The sequence below is a fragment of the Acomys russatus genome, chromosome 10 (genome assembly GCF_903995435.1).
Source record: "Acomys russatus chromosome 10, mAcoRus1.1, whole genome shotgun sequence".
In the NCBI taxonomy this organism is placed as follows: domain Eukaryota; kingdom Metazoa; phylum Chordata; class Mammalia; order Rodentia; family Muridae; genus Acomys; species Acomys russatus.
In genome coordinates, this window is record NC_067146.1 from 17,131,365 (window position 1) to 17,152,104 (window position 20,740).

The 20,740-nt window shown below is 40.8% G+C and overlaps 1 non-coding gene across 1 annotated transcript; it reads left to right on the forward strand.

Moving 5' to 3' along the window:
• The first annotated feature begins 402 nt into the window (after positions 1–402).
• Positions 403–534, forward strand: LOC127194912 (small nucleolar RNA SNORA17). Its single transcript, XR_007831304.1, has one exon. It is a non-coding gene; the product is annotated as a small nucleolar RNA SNORA17 (small nucleolar RNA).
• The last annotated feature ends 20,206 nt before the right edge of the window (positions 535–20,740 follow it).

Consider the following 20,740-nt stretch of genomic DNA (forward strand, 5'->3'; position numbering starts at 1 on the left):
GACACAGTAGCAGGAGCAGTGGGACCTGTTGAAAGCTCTCTGCCATGTTCTTCTCTGGACAAATTGACTCTGGAGAAAGTATCAAAAAAGAAAGCAAGGAACGTGCAACATTTACTTGTCTGCAATATTACACATAATCGACAAGTACTTTGGCCCTGTTGCTGCTGGTCATGTATATGCAATTGAGCTCATATGTGGTCATGTATATGCCACTGAGTGCATACATGGTCGTGTATATGCCATTGTGAGCATACATGGTTACACACTGCTACCTCAAAACACTAGTGTGGTCTCAGTCTGAAGTACTGAGGGTAGAAAACAGTTGAGACCTGAGTATGTTAATATGATACCTGGGACTAAAGACCACAGTTTTCATATTATGGTGCTAAAACTTAAGTATAAATTGTCCCTCAAGGCATTGCAGGTGTGGATGCTGTGTTACTTGTGCATCAGTAGGTGGCAGAGAGGACAGAGGCTGTGTCTATTCTCAGTGTTCTGACCTGTGAAGAGATGAATGATTAGCAGCCTAACATTCCCTTTAAAAAAGCAAGCCTGAGATGATCAGCAGTCTGGTACCACACAGGCCAATACAGGCTCCAAGGGTGAGGAGGAAGAAAATCAAGAGACTAGAAAAGGCCTGTGTGGGACCTGGGCAGGACTGAGCCTGAGACAGAATGCCCTCGCACAGGGTCTCTCAGGTGGGCTGTGCAGGGAGCGAACAGGAGAGGACCGACAGACCAGCACCAGGGGCCTTGAACAGGGAGCTAGCCTGAAAGGACAACCAGTTTGGTACTATGCAGGTCTGGAAGAGGGGGCAGACCATAATACACCAGCAGGGCATAGCACTCCTGAGACCACTCCTGAGATGATGACCCCAGACACCCAGAGACCCTGGGCACCACTAAGAGAAGGAAGCAGATGGTGGAGAAATGGGAGAGAAAGAGAAACAGAAGGATGTGGGCACAATAGAAGGAGGTTGAACTGGAGGAATGGAGGAATAACCTGATGAGAGGAGCTGGCGATGTCACATGGGTGCATGGTGAGGTCCTGGCCTCTGCTGCCACCAGGGGTCACATCTGGGTTCATGGCCCTGCAGCAGCAGGAGACGCCAAAGGCCAAGTGGATGTCCCTTGCTGGGCTGCAGACCAAAACATGGCGATGCCTGACTGCTGTGCAGAACTAGATACGCCCCTCACCTACCTATGGTGGAATACCTGGCCCTGGCAACATGAGAGGAGGGGGAGAGCTGACCCCATCCCTCCCCAATCGCAATAGTCTAGAGAGCAGGCTTTAAACGTTTAGGGAGTTTCGAGTGAGCCAGCTGTGAAGGTATGAGTGTGAGCAAGCTGGCCTGGCCACTCATCTCCAGTGCAGTGACATGGACAAGGGAGAGATACCTTTCTCCCTCCTTGCCTCTCCATAACTGTAGCAAGCAGGGAGACCTGGCCTAGGGTCATTAAAGCAGGAGAGCTGTCTCTGCCCCTCAGCACCTGCAATACTCAGGAGTGCAAGCCCTGTACCTTACCTGGGCAGCACAGTAGAACCAACCCTGATGACAGGGGCACAAGCCACCCCCAAGGTCTAAGCAGAGGAAAACTAGTTCCACCACTTATCTGCCAGGGAGTAACATGGATGTGGGAGAGATGCCCCTCTCTCAACCCTTGCCACATACAGCATACAGGAGAGCTGTCCCAGACGTCATCAGAGCGGGAGAGCTGTCCCTGCACCTCACATAAGGCAGCACTCAGGAGAGCAGGGCCTTCCCCTCACCTGGGCAGCATGGTAAAACTGACCCTGGATGTGGGAGCTGACCCTGGATGTGACAGTTGTGAGTGAGCCAGCCCTGGGGGCATGAGAGATGGAGAGCTGGTGGGATGACTAACTTAGACACCTCTCAGGCTGAGATCCAGGGCTTTGAATTGGCCCACCCCAACATCCATCCCATGGATAAACTGATGGAGTGCATGAAGAGGCCAGTCCTATAGATCAAAAACTACAGGATCTCCATGACACAGGGCAACAACAGGACACTCAAGAGGAGTCCCGGTGAGGTTCCAGCGTTAACAGAGTAGCAGAAACAAGAGACCTCATACCAGACCAAGAAGTCACTGCAATGAACATTTGCAAGCCAAGAAATGTAGACAAATGGGTATACTGTGGGACACACTACAGCTTCCACAAAGATTCTTTTCTCTGTTGGGGGTGAGGGCAAGGGGGGAGGGCAGGTAAGAAGGGACGGTGAGATGTGTGGGTTTGGGGTGCATGCTGTGAAAATCACAACGAACCAATTAAAACTTTTTTTTTTAAGAAATAAGTATAAAGATTAAACTGATGTGTCCTGTCACATCTAACGGGTGGTACAGATGTTAATGTTTTCCTTATTTTCATCATAATTGGCAAAAACGTTTGTCCAAATAACATTTACACTATAGACAACCATGATATTTTGGTACCATACAGACTTAATCCTAAGACAAAGAAATATTTCCAAGATTAAAAATTAATAGAAGTTTCAGAAATTTGACAGAGAAAATTCACTCTGGCCAACAGGAGGAAAACCCCTGGTAACCCCAACTTAAAAGACTTCTAACAGAATTGTTCCTCTGGGAAGAATAATTATAAATGCAATGTGTCTCTTTAACCCAAGGCCAGAGGTTTCTTCTGTTAATCAGGAGTTAGGGAATTCTGGGAGAGAGTCAGAGAGAGGCTAAGGTAAGTTGTGTCTCCAGTGAGGGAGGGAAAAGCAGGTACATCACTAGATGGAATAGAATGATACTGGACTAACATGATGGAAGATGGTTTCTACTCAGAGTAAGGTGGGAGACGGCAGTGATGTCAGGCAGAAACTGAAGAAAAGGTTTGAAGCGAACACTGGCCCTGATGGGCTGGTTGGTGGACTGCTGCCAGTACCAGAGTCTTAAGAGGACATTCGCCAGGCTCCAAGGAACAAAATATAGTACTTTGCATATCCATTCCACAGACAGCCTTTTAAAATATCCTACAAGCCAAGAATAATAGCAGAACTGAACTTAGCATTGTGATTTCGGGAGCATCTCTTTCAGTTGCTCTAGCACAGATTCCCTTGTTTTGTTTTGTTTTTTTAAGAGAGGTTTTTTTTTTTAAAACTTACACTTTCAATATTTTATCTCTATAAATTATAAGAGAAGTTGCTAGCATAAAAATCTTCCTATTAATATCATGCATTGTCATTCACAAAATAATTTGGGTGGAAGGAAGAGAAACCCCTACCAGGTTTAACCTAGTAGCCATCTTAATTGGAACTTGAAATTTCCTGTGATAGCAACAGAAGATGAGAAAGGACATGTCCCACGTGGGTGGGATAGAGGGCAGGGAGGAGATACAAGCCTTCTCACACTCACTCCTCTCTGCTTATGTTTTAGTCACAGCCTGCTCACACCACTGGGGAGCATCAACACTGCACCTGACTCTACACCGAAGCTCTTGGAACTGAGTAGCAATTTAACAAACTAGCTTATTCTCCAATAAGATTGAAAGGAACGATCTTGATAGAAGAAAGTAAACGTCAAGCCTTAGAAGAAATTTCCTGATCCAAAGGTGTGTGTTTTTTTAGAAATATAATATGAAGTTATAAAAGATCTGTACCACCTGACACTCACATGCGCTTGGGGGACATATAAGAAGCTAGGTAACAAAGGTGGGCGAGCTCTGCTGCATGGAGACTGTGATAATGAGGCAGGAGCAACAGAGGCAGGAGGCCCCTCTGCATCCACAGGAGGGCAGAGGGCAGAGCAAAAACCATCCTAATAAGATGCTGCACCCCAGGAGGTCATCTTTGGAAGCCTTGGAAATAACATACTCACTAAAAGCAAGAGCATGTGTGTGCCCTTATATGTGCATAGCATTTTAAATACCTTTAAGCTTTAAGACTATTGAAGTACTAATTGTTCATGTATTTTGTATGTGAAAAATCTGATACTTGAAAAGCATATATTTCTTTGTATTAAATGTGTGTGTTTACATATCTCAAATATTAGCCCTATAGAGGGTCTTTCTCTGTAACTAAAATTAAGTTGCTGCAATTACCTCTGTGGGAGCAATGCCTTCATTCTATTCTTTATAAGGAGATTTTTGCCTAAGCATCTTAAAACCACTGTTACCCCTGTGCTCTCTGCAGTGAGTGACAGGCAACTGAATAGAAAGCAGATCAGTATCTAGGAAGCTGTTTCACCTCTTGTTCTGCCTCTTGGTCCAAAGATGCTACAACTACCCACAGAGGCTGCTTGGTGCAACATAACCTGTTCCTGCCTGGGACTATGAAACTGTCTGCCTTGTGCAGGTTCCAGCCCACAGGACAAAGGACTCTTATGTTGTGCTACCTCTAAAGTTCTGACTCTGTAGCCACCAAGAGAATATTGTTACTCTTTGCCCCATTCTTCAGGATGTTGACATTCTTGCCACTCAGAAACAAGAATGTTGCAATGGAGCTTTAATTATAAGCATGAGTGCTCATCAAAGTCTGTGACGAAGACACCAGGTTGTAGTAGTGATGAATCAATGGTGACTCCACCCAAATGCTGATGAGAAAGAGTGTGTGTGTGTGTGTGTGTGTGTGTGTGTGTGAGTGTGTGTGAGTGTGTGTGTGTGAGTGTGTGTGTGTGAGTGTGTGTGTGTGTGTGTGTGTGTGAAAGGCTCTCAGATTTAATAAAGCAGTGAAGAGCTACTCAGAGGCTTGTGAAATCAAGTGAGCTCAGAGTGCTGCTTTTCTGCAAATTCCATAAGAAATATCAGAGAAGACAGATTCCGCTGTACCTCAGGAGACCACTCAAGAGTTCCAAAATAAAAGTGAAAGCTATAAGAATTCCCAGGAGGAAACTAAATACTGTATCCTAGGAGGAAGCATAAATTGTTTCAATTCTTAAAATAAAATTGAAGTGATTCATTATTGTAAGAAACCCCAGGAAGTTCCAGTCTGGAAGAAATAATACAGATTTCCTCTGGAGAGACATCATAATAAAATATGATTGGTTCCACAAACGATTTTACAGCCACAAAGCCCCATATAATAACAAATATCATAGCATATTTTCACAATAAAAAAAGAATAATAAAAAACTATCCAAAAATACAGATTGACAATAAACAAAAATGCATGTCTGATGGCCAGCAAGTCCCAAATATACTTAAATCTGAACTATAAATTTATACTCAACTTTTTTAGTAAATGGAGAAAAAAAATAAATCTTCTCATCAGATTTATATATATATATGTGTGTGTGTGTTCATGTGTTTATATGTATGCATATATATGTATGTATATATGTGTGTGTGTGTGTGTGTGTGTGTATGTGTGTGTGTGTGTACATATGAAGAAGACACTATTGGATAATACTTGGGTATGTTCATAGCATCCCGAAGAAGGCTCATATTTGGTACCATTTGAACACTCGTGTGTGAGACAACAGAAGTTTTACTGACTGACAGGCCTCCTTTGTGTAAGATGCAGGGTACCAGGCTGTTCTGAGAATCTGTATGTGTCAACGTAGTTATGGCAGTTGTGGTCATCATCACATTTTATTAGTCATTGCATTCACTCTGCTAAGGATGATACTCATCCTACCTGGTGTGGAATATTTCGATCCTTATCCATAATACCAGCAAGCTTCGAGGCAGATGATTTCTTAGCTGACTCTTAAATGGTATGCACAGCAGATCACACAGGACAGCTCAGTCAGCGCATGAAAATAAACCACTGAAGGTACTGATGGCTGAAATCCCAAAACGTGCGCTTATAGTTTATTGTGAGTAAATAACACTTTCAGAAACTGAAGAGAAACCCAGTGGCCTAATAAGCAAGAATATGAAGATAAAATTTTAGAAATGTTCACAAGATCTGTGACATAAGTCATAGTGAGAAGCAGACCTCAAGAACCATGAGCTCCAGTGACAGACTTACCATGTTAGACAGAAGAACTTGGAAAAATACGCCTCTATTTCTCATTTTTTGATGTTTTTGGAACAGGAGTTTAAAAATATCAATCTTATGATACTGTGTAAAATTAAATAACCTCCATGATAAAGATAAGAAGTGTATGAATTGCATCTGGCTCTTCACAAACATAATTACATTATCATTTGTATTGTTTACCAAATGAAAGCCACTTTCCTTGAAAGACATGAGGGAAAATGACATAGTGATGACATACTCTTTGAATAAAAACCTTCAATATTGATTAATAACATTAGAAAAATAATGTTATTTTTCTAAACTATTTTTACCTAATATTGGCATTGTTGTGCTTTTGGTTTGGTTTGGTTTGGTTACTTTAAGCTTACAATGAGCATGAACAAGATTAAACATGTTGAGATCATAGAATTATGTTTAGTGCAGTAATATTTTCTCCAAAAATATTACTCATGACTTTATGTGGCAACCACCATTGTTTACTGCTGTAGAAGCAGTGGGACCTAAAAGAATGGAGCCAATTAATGAGGCAGAGTCGTCTCATGTGATAAGACAACTTTATTCAGAACACCAGACAATTTATTCTCCTAGAGTTAAGAGGAGGCACATTGGTAACGTGTACAATCACAGGGGCAAGCCATGTGCACTGGGCAAGCCACACAAGGAAAAAACATGTTTTTCCATCAAAGCACGTAGACAAATGACAATAGCCAGTTGTGATGAATAATCTGAAGTGAACTTACTCCTAACCACTACACCCAGGTGGCAGAGAAGCATAATCCAAGAACAGTTCTCTATTTTTGAAGAAACAGAGATCACATGACACTTGGAGGATTTGTGGGCATTGGTTCTGTTTGGTTTTGTTTTCTTGAGTTTTCTCACAAGCACTGAGAATTCTCATCACACAATGCCATTCTTGGACCGTGTTCCAACACACAACATCATGAACCTTCTAATGATCAGGCTGCTGTAACATATTACTGAAGGCCAGTACCCAAGGCAACAGACTTTTATTTCTCACAGTTGTAAAGTTTAGAAGGTCTATGAACACAGTGCTGACAGATACACTGTGCTAAGGACCACTTTCTTGTTTGCCCCGGGTCATCTTCAGATGCCAGAGAAAAGTGTCACTTCTTGTCTCTGAAATACTGTGGTGCTTTTGTCTTGTCTTGTCAGCATGAATAGATCTCAAGACATCTAGGCCTAGGAACATACCTGTACATGTGTCTGTAAGAGCACTTCTGGAAGGATCAATATTAAAGTGTGTGACTGTGAAAACCTCTCCCCTGAGTGTGCTCAGTGCGTGCCAACAGGCTGGAGAGCCCGGTGAAGGACATCAGAAAGTAACACACCCATGCCTCAAACACTTTCTTGCACCTGTTCTTTCTTTCTTTTCTTTTCTTTCTTTCTTTTTTTTTTTTTGGTTTGGTTGTTGTTGTTGTTGTTCATTTGCTTGTTTGTTCATTTGAAGTGCAAGTTTCTGGTTTCTTTGAAGACTCAGTTTGTGTGGCATGCTGTTTTGCTGAAAGCTGTCTTATGACAAGTCAGGTGATGATTTTCTGGAAGATGTCTTGTGAGAGGGCATGTGATGTTTTGCTGAGAGCAGACACATGAGAGGGCAGGTGACGGTTGGAAGGAGCATAAAGAGAACCGTGCACAGTGGGGCGAGGCTTTCCGCATTGGTGTGCCTTGGAAGGCTTCGTGGGTCCTTGCTTCACAGAGATACACGGTCCAGAGAACTTCTCGTGGTACTCTGGCTGATTCTGGCCGTTGGCTCATGTGGATTCGGTGGAGCCTTGCGGTTTCTGCTAGATTTGCCATCTCTATGGATTCCTGTTGCTGTTTGGTGTTGGCTGTTAGCCTGGAGAGCTGGTATCCTGACAGTGCAAAGTTGAATTGGCCCAAGGAACTACATCTAAACAGGTCCACACCTCCTTTTTCCTGTTTGCATTCCTTCTCCCCTTCCTTTGGTCAGTGTGTTAGAAGTGAGGTTGAAGTGTTTAGGAACCCTAAATAAAGTAGGTTTAGAAAAAGCTAAGCCTACATTTGTTTGTTTGTTTGTGTGTTTGTTTGCTTGCTTGTTTGACCTACTTGGGATAGAAGCCAGAGGTCTGCTCTTCCCGCAAAGCCTGCATAAGGCATGTATTAATCATACTATGAGGCTTCCAATCTCATGACCTAATTAATGCCTCTTTCTGTGATCTGATGTCTATGTTACCCACAATCCATATGTTGAAATCTAGTCACCAATGAAATAGAATTAAGAAAGTGAGAATTGGGACGTGGTTAGATACTGAGGACAGAACTCTTATAAATAAGATTTCTACCTTTATGAAAGAATCCCAAAACAAGTCTTCTTCTTTCAATCATGGGAAGACAGTGAGAAGTCACCACTTATGAATGAGAAAGCATGCCATCACCACTATATTCAGGTAATCTTAGATGCCCAACATGTAAAACAGTGGGAAATAATCTCTACTATAAACCACCTAGTTGCTTATGCTGTTACAAAGCCCAAACAGACCAATACATCTCCCAAACATTTCATCCCTAAGTATCATCAAGGTGTGGACTCAGGTGTCAACGTACAAATCTGAGGGAGATACATTTTGTTCACAGTATCATGTCTTTTAATCTTGTGTTAGATATAAACAATTATAGTTTTTTTCTTTATTTTTTTTGTTTGTTTGTTTCATTTGTTTGTTGTTGTTGTTTGTTTTTTGTTTTTCGGGACAGGGTCTTTCTGTGTTAGCCTTGGCTATTCTGCACTGGCTTTATAGACCAGGCTGGCCTTGAACTCAGCAATCCGCCTGCCTCTGCCTCCCAACTACTAGGATTAAAGACATGTGCCACCATGCCCAGCTCATTCATTTCTGCAGTTTTAGTCAATAAAGTGAAGTTTGTATTTGTGGTGATTCAGACTAGTTTTACTCATATTATATTTTATATTAACATATTAGATCTTTGTGGTCTTTTTCCTGTCTACCGTAGGATTGAAAATATATTTTTTTTGTCCTTTTACATTTTTGAAGGCTTCATACATGGATACTGTATTTACAACATTTCCACCTCTCACTCCCTATAATTCTTCCAATATACCCCCAGCTCCCTCTCAAATTAAAGACTTTTTTCTCCTTGAATTATTATTTTATGTAGTTATAAACTCAACATGCTGAGTTTATTTAGTCTTGCTCATATACCCATGGGTCTAGGGCTGATCACTTAGGATTGGATAGCCAATTAGGGGACTCGTTCCTGGAAAACACCAATTCCTCCCCATGGAGCAGCTGTTACTTGCCTGTGACTCTTCACTTAGGGGTGGGGCTCTGTTAACATTTCCCCTGTCCACTTTGAGATGTTGTCCTTGTGCAGGTCTCACTAGGCAACTATTGTGTTCAGTTACAGTGTTACGGATGAAGCCCGTGCGGCTGTCCAGTTCCAAACTGAGCATTCCACCATTTGTTATTTTAGGTACTTTCATCAGTGATGAATCTCTACCTTTAACCACTACCTGATGCCGTAGGAGGGTTCTCTGAAGGAGGCTGGGAACAGCACTAATGTATGGATATTTAGAAGGCAGTTTGTCTACATGTCTATTTAGTAAAATGCTAGTAGGCGATTCCCTCCTTGGGCCTATGATCTCCCAAGCCTCTACCATGTTTATAATACCAAGCATGAGTGTCTTCCTTGAAGAAGTCTTGAGCCCTTGAATCCAACCCAAAAATGGTCAGCTACCTAGACAACATTCATGCCACCATTGTACTAACGGGTGCATCTTGCTAGGTAGACAATCACTGTAGCTCAGAGTTTATAGGTGACTGATGATGACTTTTCTTCTCTCAGAGCATTGCAGAGCAACTTTAGAAACTTTGAAATCTAGCTAACAAGCAGGAAGGATGTTTCCAGTTCATTTCCTGCTTAATTTCTTAATATCCTGTGACCTAAGTATGTTCTGTCTTCGGCAATAGGGTCTTATCTTCGATGTCTGGTGAGTAATCAAGAGCAGGGCAAATATAATAGCCTCTATTGCTAGGAGGCTCTGGGACCTCCCTGAGCAATCACATATAGGAAGGTGTCCCAAGCCTGGAACTGAGGTCTTTCTTATTAATCTGTGAATTCCAGAAGAAACACTATTTTGCATGTATAATACCTCCATTTAACTTAATCTTAAAATTATATTTTAAGTAAGTGTATAAAGTACACTGCTGTAATGTGCTGCGCATCATTAAATGCATCATATTGCTCATTGCTCAGTTATTTTCTTTTGTATTCACTGTTCAGTTTTCTCCATTTTGTTTGTTTTCTTTTTAATAGTTTAGCTGGGTATAAGTTTGTGAAATCTTAAGGCTACAAGGCACAATATATTATTTATGTATTAAACTTAGTACTTCAAATTTTTCTTTAACATAAGGATTTGTGTTTCTTCAGTCTTAGATATTGTTTTTCTTTCTGAACATTATAGATTATACCACAAAAATCTAAACATGTGACATTTATCTAAACTTTACCTTTAAATATTTTTATAATTTTAAGGTCTACTATATGTCATTTTCAAAGTCCTATATTATAATATTTTCCCTCAGCTGCCTCAAATAGAACATTGTTTGTAGTTTCTATTTTAATTAGTTTTTAATTACACAGAATCTAACAGGCTCACAATTCATAAGCACCTGTTTCTGTTGTAATATTGCCAATGTTATGTGATTTTTTTCTTTATTACTTCAAAGACTTTAAGCATGTTCATTTAAAGTACTTTTCTAGAACACTTAATTTATCATTGTTTTCATAAGCGAACTCATTTTAGTATTGTTTGTGAGCAGATTTTTTTTCAATGTGTGAGAATTTATAACATGAGGTAAATTTTTCTGTTTTTAATTCTTTTTTCTTTGAAAAAATTTTAACTTATTATAATTTATTCAGATTATACATCCCATTGTTATCCCTTCACTTGTATCTGCCCATTCCCACCCTCCCTTCCTCTTCTGCCCTATTCCTTTCTCCTAGACCTTTGACAGAGGGTATCTCTTCCCCCACTATGTGACTATAGCCTATCTGCTGATCTGGATAGCCTGCCTCCTTTTCCTCTGAGTGCTGCTGGGCCTCCCCACCAAGGGAATTGATCAAATCAGATCAAACCAGAGTTCACGTCAGAGGCAGTCCCTACTCTACCCACAACTGGAGAATGCACTGTCCATTGGCTAGATCTGAAGATGGGGTCTAGGTTTACTGCATGCATCATCCTTGATTGGTGCAATAGTTTGTGCAGGCCCCCCTGGATCCAGATCCACCTCTCTTGAGGGGCTCCTGAACCCTCTGGGTCCTTCTGTCCCCAAATTTTTCTACACCATTGTCACCCAGAGTCCAGCACTGAGCCCCAGGATTCTGTCCAGATTCCCCCACTGAGTGAAGTCTCTCAGAGGACATTACCTTTCCTATTTCTCCTCTCTCTTCTGTAGCACTGAAATAACTTCAGCTCCATTCCACAGGACTCTACAAAAACAGTTATGTTAAGGAAAAAAAAACTTTTCATGGCTTGCACATTTCCAGAATGCAAGTATTTCTCTATTTCTCTAGTTTCTAATCATTTTGGAGAAAAAGTGGGAAAGAACCTGGAACACATTGGCAAAGGAGAGAACTTCTTGAATAGAATGCCAACAGCCCTGGCCTTAAGGTCAAAAATTAATTAATGGGACCTCATGAGGCTGAGAAGCTTCTGTAAGGCAGGTGATACTGCCAAGAGAACAAAGCGACAGCCTACAGACTGGGAAAAGATATTCACCAACCCTACATCTGACAAAGGTCTAATATCCAAAATATATAAAAAAAAATTCAAGAAATTAAACACCACCAAACCAAATAAACCAATTAAGAAATGGGGCTCAAAACTAAACAGAGAAGTCTCAACAGAGGAATATCAAATGGCTGAGAAACACCTATAGAAATGCTCAACTTCTTTAGTCATCATAGAAATGCAAATAAAAATGACTCTGAATTCCATCTTACACCCATCAGAATGGCTAAGATCAAAAATCCAAGTGACACCACATACTGGCGAGGATGTGGGGAGAGAGGAACACTCCTTCATTGCTGGTGGGAATGCAAACTAGTACAACCACTTTGGAAAGCTATCTGGCGCTTTCTCAGAAAACTGGTAATAGGGCTTCCTCAGGACCCAGCTATTCCACTTCTTGGAATATACCCAGAAGATGCTCCAGCACACAACAGGGGCATGTGCTCAACCATGTTCATAGCAGCCTTATTCATAATCGCCAAAACCTGGAAACAGCCTAAATGTCCCTCAGTAGAAGAATGGATAAAGAAACCGTGGTACATTTACACTATGGAATATTACTCAGCTATCAAAAACAAGGAAATCCTGAAATTTGTGGACAAATGGATGGAACTAGAAATGATCATAATGAGTGAGTCAACCCAGAAGCAGAAAGACTCACATAGTATATACTCACTTAAAATTGGGCATTAGCCCAAAAAGCATGTCCCACAAAAGTCTTCACTTACCAGAAGATTGGCATAGATGTGAGGACATCCTACTGAGACTCTAGGTAAGAGAAATATAGGAGATGGGGAAATAAAAGGATCCAGAGGGTCCTGGAAACCTGTAAGAAGAGCATCTGATGGGTGGATTAGAGCCCAGGGGCGTCTACTCAAACTATTACACAAACCAAGGACAATATAATAGTAAACACCAAACCCCTACTCTGATCTACCCAATGGACAGAACATTCTCCACAGTTATGTGGAGAGCAGGAACTGACTCTGGCATGAACTCTGGTGCCCCATATTTGACCACCTCTCCTCGGTAGGGAGGCCTGATGGCACTCAAAGAAAGAATAAGCAGGCTACCAAGGTAAGACTTGATAGCCTATGGCCATATAGTGGGGTAGAAGACCCCCCTCGGTCTTAGACCTAGGAGAGGGGAATAGGGTGAAAGCGGGAGGGAGGGAGGAACAGGAAGATACAAGTGATGGGATAACAATTAATTATAATCTGAATAAATTAATAAAATTTAAAATTGCAGTTAAAAAACAAAACAAAATCATTTTGGTTTCTTTGCCTCCCTCCATCTTGGTTGGGAGCATAACCTCAGACAAGAAAATGGCTGTTGTACAGCTCCCACGATAAAGAAGAGAACATAGTCTCTAGGCCACTGTCTCTCATGAAATGCATTTGCTCTGTTTTGTCCTCAAGCGCTAGCATCTGGGATCTCTGGGTCATATCCACATACCAGTTTGCTATGAGATTTTGTCTCTGGTCACTCTCTGACACCATAGGCCTAGCTACTCTTTGTATATCTCTGCATTTGTAAATAAGCTGCAAGGTTTTCATTACAATCTTTTTATGCAAGCTACACATGTTGGACATGCAGAAGAGAAATTAAGAACAGTCACATTTCCAAGGCAGCATAGCTACTAGGAATGCAGTCAGGAAAGTCATCCCCCATATCTTTTTATGTCTGAGTTAATACACTATGGTACCTATTGGTCAGTCATTTATTTTCTCCTTGCTATCTATTGGTTTTGTTTCTCTATAATTTGGTTACTTTTTCTTAATGCTTTCATATTAGTCTATTTTCCATTACTGTAAAAAGTAACACCAGAGGCATGCTAACTTAATAAAGAAGGGTTTATTTAGTTCACAGTTCTGAAGTCTAAATCTGGGATTGTGTGTTCTCATTTCCTTGCCTTTGCTAGTTGGGCAACACAATGAAAAACACATAGAAAAAAGAGCTCACGCTTCAAACCATGGAGTCAGGGAAACTCAAGGCTTCTGCTTGGTCTTTAACCACTTAGGTCAGCAGAGCATAAAAGTCTCATTAGAACTATCTTAACCTCCTCTGAAGGGAGTGAACCTTCAACTGCATCCCACCTCCCAGTAGTTCACACTACAACACAGTGCGGCCACAACAGAGCTTCCAATGTAAAGTAGCGAGTTATAAAATGCATTTTACTCTAGAGCATCTACTGCCAATAGAAGTTAGGTGTGAGTCCAGGCTTCATCATGTGGTGTGAGTCCAGGCTTCATCATGTGGTGTGAGTCCAGGCTTCATCATGTGGTGTGAGTCCAGGCTTCATCATGTGGTGTGAGTCCAGGCTTCATCATGTGGTGTGAGTCCAGGCTTCATCATGTGGTGTGAGTCCAGGCTTCATCATGTGGTGTGAGTCCAGGCTTCACCATGGGCCTCTCTTCATTTGCCAGCTTCAAACAACATTTAATCAGGTACAGAATGTTTTTCAATGTAAGATTACAGTGCATTACCAATATACTATTTTTGTAGTCTGTCAGTGACAGCACAAGATAATAAAAAGATGATAACTATATTATTATTAAATGATAATAGATAATATGTTTTGGGAATAGTGGGTATATGTACATGTGTATGATTTTATAAAATAATAAATCTGCCTAAACTTCATTTCTAGGTTCTCAGGAGCAGAAATCTCAATCCTTGGAATTTAAGAGGGGGTTATCCCAGAATCTTTATTGTGGTAATAAGGAACTCCACAGAGAGCCCAAGGGTATCTTTAGCATAAGGTAAGCATGTTGGAAAATCAATTATGTGGCCATAATGTTGCTCTGTATGCCTTATACATTAGTCTAATTTTCCAGCCATAGCAGAAGATAGGATTAGGAATTGAGTTCAAGTATATGGCCAATCATGTGTACAAAATGACATATGAGAGAAATTTTTAGATTCCAAGGTGCAGTGGCACTTTATATGTGCTAAACATACTACATGCCAGGATGGTACTGGGTCCTGATGGCATGAGGGAGCAACATGTGGAAGATCTAAATAGTGGTCTGGATAAGAACGGCCTCCATAGGCCAGCACAGTCAGTCAGGTGGTCTGGATAAGAACGGCCTCCATAGGCCAGCACAGTCTGCATGAGCCTAGAAGAGAGAAGGGTGTTGCAGTCAACAATGACAAAAGGAGTTGGAGATTCCTGCTGTTTTCCCCTTGCTTTGGTGCAGTCCTATTTCCTCACTGTGCTCTCCTGCCTCCCTGTTGGAATAGGAGCACACGTTTCATGTCATTACACTTTAGAAGCATATGGTCTGCTTTCAATTTTGAGTATACAGGGCTTACAGTTAAGCAATCACCACAAGTCTCAGAATTATGGACACTTCTGAAGTTGTAGTTCATTTGGCATTATGATGTGACTACAGGTTTATGGGGACCCCAGAGTAGAATGGTGGTCAGAATAAGAAGGAGTCCCATGGGCTCTATATATGAATTTTTAGTCATTAGAGAGTGGCACTATTTGGAAAAGATCAGAATAACTAAGAAGTGTGGCCTTGTTGGAAGAAGTATGTCACTAGGGGTGAGCTGTGGGGTTTTAAAGGTCAATGGCTCAGTCCCTCTGTCTCTGTGTCTGTCTCTGTCTCTCTGTCTCTGCCTCTCTGTCTCTCCCTCTCTCCTTCTCCCTCCCCCCTCTTTGTGTGTGTGTTTGTGTGTGTATGTGTGTGTGTCCATACCTACAGACCAAGATGTAGCTCTAACCCCTATACCACCATGTCTGCCATGACTGCTGTCATGTTCCCCACCGTAATAAAAATGGACTAAGTCCCTGAAACTCTAAATAACCCCTCAATTAAATGTTGTGTGTGTTTTTTTAAATAAGAGCTGTCATGATTAGGGTGTCCCCTTACAGCAATAGAAGAATGACTAAGATTTTCTCCCAGGCTTTGTTCATTCAGATATCCATCTGTCTGTCCTTCCTGATCTTCAGTCTTTGTAAGGAGCTGTAATCCCAGGGTAGCACTTCCTGATCTTCAGTCTTTGTAAGGAGCTGTAATCCCAGGGTAGCACTTCCTGATCTTCAGTCTTTGTAAGGAGCTGTAATCCCAGGGTAGCACTTCCTGATCTTCAGTCTTTGTAAGGAGCTGTAATCCCAGGGTAGCACTTTGGGAGTTTCTTGCCAGTCATCCTAGTGAATCATCTACACTTTAAGTGCCTGTGGGAGGCACTGAAGTGTTGTCTAGTCAACAGGACCTGTAAACAGGTTAGACACCCTCCCAAACATGTGGGAAGCCATCTATTATGAAAAAGCTGAAAAAGCAGATTTTTTAGGGACTGTGGTCTTAAACTTATAAAATCTGACACTAACATCAGGTTAGTATAAAAACTAGTTGTTTCTAGAATAATTAAAGGGTAAATAATAAAGTCATACTGTATTTAATTAAAGATTATCAAGAGTTTATAATGCACTTTATGAAACCTGATTTTATAAAACTTAACATAGAAATTTTAAAACAAAAACAAAAGCCAAGAGGAAATGCCTTTCCCAATTTTAGTAGCTGGCTGCCCCCTGCTGACACTGTCAGTCCCTACTTGTGGCCAGATCCACAGATTTAAGGATTTTCTTGGGTTTGAAATAAATGATCCTAAAAATTAAAATTCTGTCTGAAGATTTTTTTTTCTGGTATTGATAAAATTCAATGACAAATCTCTGATTTTTAAAGGTTATTGATATCCATCAACCACCAAGCAGCTGAGCATGGAGATAGAGAAACTGTTACTCATTTGCAATTAATCCAAAACTCTAATGCTAACTCAGACGATTTAGCTTTTTCTATGGGAAGGAACAGCAAGCCTGGACTGCTCTGTATGATCTTAGACAAGCCACATTAACACAAGCTCATATATTCTCATCTGTAAATTAGGAGTATTTAGCAAAATGTGCTCAGAGTTCCTCTTACACATAATTGTCAATAAGGAAAGACATGAGGCTTAATATATCAAAACAGAATTAATCGATGATTTTATACTGAATGGGTAACAATTCTTATTATTCTTGTTCTTTGTGTTTAAAGCTTAGAAGGTTTTTTGTGAATTTTAAGACAATATTTTATCCAGTGAAGCTCAGAGATAAGTCATGTCAAACTACTCTGAGATCTGGGACAGAAAGGTGAAGTAATCAGGCCTAGCACTCGATCCACTCACAAAGGCACAGTGATCTAGGGCCCAAAGGTTCAGCACTTGGTCTTTAGTCCAGTAAAGGGTTGGCAGGACGGGCCCATGGTCAGTACCTGAGAGTGCTGCCTGGAAGACAGGAGCTCGGCAAGAAGAAAGAATGAGAATGGCATGACAGTCCTGGATCGTAGGAGCCTGGTCTTGGCAAATTCCAAAAAATGAAGTTAGGGCACTCCTCCCCACCCACCCACCCCCGCCCCGATATTGAACAGAAAAAGTAACACTGAAAGACCAGAAAGAAGTTTGATCACCACAGCTGTATCAGGAAGGTGAGGGCTGTCTTCATGCCCTGGTTTTGGTGGTGTGGGCAGGAGCTCAGACATCAGCTGAAGTTGAAGGGAGGACAAGAAGTGCACACAGCCAGGCAGTCTTGGTCAAACTGTGCTCTCACTAAGGACTGTCTCAAGAGCCGTGACAGACTAGTGTGGCTCTGGTTTTGTGATGACCTTTTTTTCTGCTTACGGGAGTGGTCACAGATTCTGTAATGGGGTGGTGACTTCTGCTTTGGGGAGGGGAAGTCTCCTGCAAACTTATTCCCAAGACTCAGGGTGGCTTCGTATTTAGGGCAGTGCTGGAGACTTCTGAACATCTTTTTGAGGGTCTGGGAAGAACTCTATAAAAGCAAAGGACACACACAAGAAAAAAAAAAAAAAAACCACTACCAACAACAACAACAACAAAACCCATAGTTGTTCTTATTATAGTGAAAGTGAGGATAGTTCCCAGCTTTAGATTATGACTCTTTCAATGGTTAACATGCCTCTATATTCAACTGAACAGAAATCTGTCACAAAGGTCACAGAGTCAAAACAAAGATATACCCAAGACTTATCATGCTTCTAGGTACCCACCAGGGATCTGAAATTATACATATTATATCTCAGTGGAAGGAAAGGTAGGGCATTTAGAACAACCAGACTTTTTACCCCTATCATAATATTAGCAAAACCTCACTTAGTAAACATGACCCAGAGAAATATATAATTGCATATTTCTTAGATGATTATATTGCATTGTTGTTGTTGTTGTTGTTGAATGGGACTAGCCTGTGTCTAATGGCAGCCTATGAAGTCTAAGAGATGGAAATCCACAGTGTTACATGGGTGAAATAGTAGACGATGTATTTCAGCATTGGGTTGCCATGCAATAATTCAGACTGTTAACAGAATGAATTTAAGGCTACAACTTAAAAGGTGGGCAGGTGTTGGGGCATTGTGATCCTGTATAGTTGAAGACAGAAGACCTGGCCACACACAGTGTTCATGTTTCAAGTTAGAATTGGACCTGAAGTAGAGGTAGGTTAAGTCTATAGACGGAGACTTCAGTGAACCAAGCCAGAGGAGAAAGGGAAGAAAAGTGGGGGTGGGGAGCCTGACCAGAGACTGGCAACATCTGGAAGCCTGAAGCTAGCAATAGTGCAGTGTGAGTCCGTGCAGCTATTTCTAAAGCACCTGATGGAGGAAAGTTTAAAGAGACTTTCAAAGTGTTCTGAAGAGAGCTAAACATCTTCTTTCAGATACCATGCTGATATAAAATGAGAAAATGCCACTTGGCAATCTTACCAGTCCTAAACAGTGATGAAGTAGGGGGAAAATATGTCCAAAATAGTGCTTTACACAGTCATGCTCATCTACTAAAATGAATGCCAAAACATACTCTTAAATTTTCCATAAATCTGACACTATGTGTACCATATCTCATCTTTGACATTTACTACATTTTAGAAATATTTCAGTTTGTCAGACATAAATCATATGCCACTGACGCTTCCTAGAATCCTTAAACATTTTCATGATTTCAAGTATATGCATAAAGTATGCAATAGCAAGTCTTTATATGGTGTAGAAAAGAATTTCTACAATGGCTCATTTTAAAAAACTGTAGTAAATTGAGATTTTCAGTCTCCTTTCTGTTCTGACAGTCACCTTAGGACCATTACAAAGAATGTGGACACACAGCACTAGCTGTTCACTACCCAAGCAGAAGCATGTTCATGGTGCCTCCCTGTGAATCCACGTGTCTAACACTCTTGCAGGGGAGCATTGCTCATCAGTGGGAAAGTACACTGCATTGGTGATAACACAGATTGCAAAGGGGAAAGAGAACTGGGAAGTTCTTCACCTGCTACATTTAGGAATGGTCCTGGGTCTGCTTCCTGACCTTTGGAAATGGTTCCATCTGCCATTTTGTTAATTGAGCACCCGGAGAGGCTCACCCCATTCATAATTTCAGTGCTGATCTTAAGATGCTTTCACCAGCAATCCTCTTGGCAACTAATCTTCCAATGGGCTATTAACCTGTTCCTCTAAGAATTTCAAAAGTCACAATTTTAGTTATAACTTTCTATCTAAAGCCCTCAAGGTCACGTAGCTACTCTAACTGAATCTGTGTACAGTTTTAGACAGAGAGAAAGGAAGGTAAAAAGAGCTTTATTGTTCATGTTTTGTTTCTCATGTCAACACATGGCATGAGCCTGGAAACATTATTGTCAATATGCTTAAAGTTTTAGGTAAATTATCAGTCACTCTTACAGCAAGAAAGAAGCAACTATTTGCCAATAGCAACCTGAAGCAACTTGATAACTGATGTCATAAAATCCTAAGAACTTCCTGTAGCTATGCTAGTGCCCAAAGTGTTTTAGGTATTTTCATTGCTGAAATCTTGCCTCTCCTAATTACTGTTGTCTGTATTATTTTCATAAGCTGAGCAGTCTTTAACAGATACTCCATCCATCTAATATGTAAAGCACACGTAAAACTTTTAAAAGTTAGGATTTGTACATATCCATCTTCAGTTCCGTTTAAAAATGAGAATAGGATTGGTAGGCTGAGCAATAAAGAGTTGATTCAAGAGGTAGACCTTGGTCTCAGGGTTCCAAAGTTTATTGTCTTCAGTAATTTGATCATGGGAGGATGTGTTCTTTATTTGTAGTAACAAGTATCTTGAATATATTCTAATCACTTAAATTTCACATTTAATAAACTATTTCATTAATCCCATTATCCATCCAGTCTCTACTCAGTGCCTATCTCTCCAGAACCATTCTAGCGACCAAAGACTCAGCACTGATGGGTCATAAAAACACATGAAATAAGCAAGTAGCTACACACCTGGTAGCCCTGAAGCTGCAGGAGAAACATAAGGCAGAGAAAGGAAGTGTGCTGAAGTCTTGAAAAATGTGATCCAACTTTAAAATAAGGGACCAAGGAAAGCCTTCAAATACAGTTATGTTTGTATAAATAATTTTACAGGCAAAACCAGCCACATTTTTATCTGCTTAAAAAATATGATTATCTACAGATAAGATTGAGGCTCAAATCAAAGGTGTCTTTTAGTAGGGTGGATTTCTTTTCCCTGGGGTCATGGAATAAAGTCGGTATAAACGGAATAAATAAAATAGAGAAAAAGGCAATCAGATACGGGAAGGCTCTGGCATTTGATATGTTTTCTTTTATCCACTGCCCTGCAGAGGAGCAACAACAAAAGCCACCGCAGACTTCTGTGGCTCTTTGAAGACTTTAGAAGGCAACAAGATCCCCACTCAAGACTTCTGAGCTCAACACTTGTTTATGATAGTCTACTTTTTGAAAGTGTCAATTTCAAATTCTTTTCAGAAAAGGAGAAGAGGGTAGTTAGTATACAATACCCTTTATGCTCTTTCCATATAACACAAAAGAAAATGTAAATATGTATTTATTTCGAATGTTTGAGAAACAGGAATTCATGTGGTCAGCAAATGTTTGAATGTATGTTTGATCTATTATTTTAAACAGCAACTAACCCAATTTCTATAGTGAAAAAAA